This window comes from Hipposideros armiger, unplaced genomic scaffold, assembly GCF_001890085.2.
Source record: "Hipposideros armiger isolate ML-2016 unplaced genomic scaffold, ASM189008v1 scaffold_678, whole genome shotgun sequence".
NCBI classification, from domain to species: Eukaryota; Metazoa; Chordata; class Mammalia; order Chiroptera; family Hipposideridae; genus Hipposideros; species Hipposideros armiger.
The window spans coordinates 193,508-196,402 of record NW_017732028.1 but is presented as its reverse complement, the minus strand read 5'-3'; positions in this window follow the sequence as shown (position 1 = coordinate 196,402).

Below are 2,895 nucleotides of genomic sequence, written 5' to 3'. Positions count from 1 at the left end.
CCTTCCATCCCACACTGATTGTTAGCATCCCCACTGTTTTTCACAGGCAGATGTTGTTGGGGCTCCTTTTCCTGGCACTAGTAGTCCGGGCTGGGGAACCTGGAATGGGGCTGGGGTCCTTTGCTCCTCCAGGGGAAGCCCTGTGGCCAAAGTATCTCTCCCAATTTTCGTCCACCACACAGAGGTTTGGGACCAGCCCAATTTGCATCTCCACCCTCCTACCAGTCTCGATGTGGCTTTTCCTTTTTCTTCATAGTTATAAAACTTCTGTTCAGCCAGGCTTCAGATGGTTCTCCAGTTTGATTGTTCTATAATTTAGTTGTAATTTTAATGTATTCATGGAAGAAAGCAGGCACAGTGTTTACTCCGCCATCTTGGGTCTCTTTATATGTATATATCTTTATTATATATAAATGTATATACTTATGTATCTATCTATACCTATATCTCACAGATATAGATTACATATAATACATATGCCAGTATTATATATGTGGCATTAAAATTTCATGAGGAGGGCAATTAGGCAAAAAAGTCTCAAAAGTCTCCTGAGGGAAGCAATCATGAAAATATGGTTGAGAAACACTGGTATAGAACCTAGGACTTCTGTGACTCATGGTGGTCAACTCTGATGGCAGGCCTGCTCAGCACATAAGTTTTTGATGTTTCCATCTATGATTCTATCAGTGAGATGTTATTTGAGGCAATTTTATGCTCTCTTGATAAAAACTCCATAACTATATTCTGTGTTCCAATATCTTACCTCCAACTGTTTTAGGACATCTCTATCTAACATGTCTAAAACCAAGTTATAGCCAAGATTATATATCACCCATGGATCAAAGAAGAATTCTCAAGGGAATATAGAAAATATTTTTAAGATAGAATTAACATAAAAGTGCAACATAGAAAATTTGTGTGATGCAGCTAAAGCAATGCTTACAGAGAAATTTATAGTGCTGAGTACTTTAAATATTAGAAGAGAAGAAAGTTCTCAAATCTATAAGCAAAGCTCCTACTTTAGGAAATTAGTAATAGAAGAGCAATTAACACCCTAAAAAGCCAGAAAGAAGGAAACTAAAGATAAGAGCAGAAATCTGTGAAATCGAAACCAGAAATCAAAAGGGAATACCACAAACAATGCACACATAAAAGTTTGAATAGTGCACACAAATGTGATATGTTGCTTGTAAATTTCAAAGAGGCCCACCAAGTGTTGTGTTTGAGGTACAGTGACTTGTCTCTCATTTCAGAATGGATATCCTGACACATCCTATTAGACTTCTGGGATCCCTGGAAACTACCAATGTGGCAGCCTCTGTACTTTTGCAGGTTTTGTTTCTTATTCTCTGGCATCAATATATCTTACCAAGGCATCATGGGTACTTGCTCCCCTGTTTACCAGGTTCAATATACTACTGTTGCCCAATAGAAATGTAATATGGACCACATATATTTTATTTAAAATTTTCTAGTAACCACATCAAAAAATAAAAAAGATGTGAGATTAGTTTTAATATTTTTATTTAACAAAACTTATCCAAAATATTATAATTTCAACATATAACATACAATATTATTAATGAGCTAATTTACATATTTTTGGATCAAGTCTGCAATCTGGTGGCTATTTTACACTTACAGCATATTTCCATTCAGAATAGCCACATTTCAGGTGTTCAATAATTACAACTGGCTAATGGTTACCATATTGGACAGTGCAGCTCTGGAGTATATTAGGACTAAGCAGTCAAGTTGACATAGTCCTGAGTTAAGGCAGAGGTGGGCTTATCACCTTACCATGTAAAGGCAAACTTTATCTGATGATCTTTATTGACAGGAATAGAAAAACAAATTTGCTAGTTTAACTGTTACATATCAGGTGACAGAGTCTTTGATGGTTGCTGCAGTAATGATACTATATCTGGAGCTTCAGCTGCAATTGACATTACCACCTGATTAAATTTATGATAACTCAGACTCATATCCAATACCAAGAAGACTTTTGCACCAGCCATCTTGGCAGGTTAAATGGAGATGTGATAGAAATTACCACCCTTGCATCCTGTAAGTCTTCGGTGGTGACATTAATCTTTGCATTTCTTCAGGAATATTGCCTTGTGTTTACTATTTTGGCAGAGCATATTCCAGGGGTTTCCACTTGTTCCCTCTTTCCACAATTTCCGTGGTCAGGAAAGCAATACGAAGGTTCTTCCAGTTCCAAAGTAATCTTCTCACTATGCATTCTGGTTCTTGGAAAATAACCACAGGCTGTGTCTACAGATCCATGGGACCCACTGTGAGACAGACTTAGGCTAGGATTCTACCTATCACCTGACCTCCATAAGTCCTCACTTGTAACAATGGATCATGATGATATGATTCTCCAGGGAGCAGTGACACTTTAGAGGCAGAATCTAATAACCTGTAGAAGGCCTGGGTATTTTTGTTTCTCTAGTAAATGGCCATAATCTATCCAAAGAAGGCTTGGAAAGAGAATCACAGTCTAGGCTTATGGCCATATTTCACAATCCTTCTTCAGAGAGACCAAACCTCTCCCTCAAACAAAGATTTCAAAGTCTGTTTACTGATGTTAATCTAGAAACTGGGTAAGAAGCCATAAATCTCCACTATGGCATCTTAGTCTTGTGTCTGCTTATTAGACCAAGAAATGTTCTGCTTATATATTATCAAACAACACTTCATTAGGCTATCCATCTATTTCATTCCCAGGACTGAGTGGTCCATTTAGCCAGTCTTGTTTGTCTATGGGACAAAATACTCGAGTAAAACTCTTTCCTTGGGGTTTATTATGGTAATTATTCCCATTTTTATTTAATTGTTAAGGATCAAAACCTGGACTCTACTGCATGGGATTTCATTAGTATTTTTATT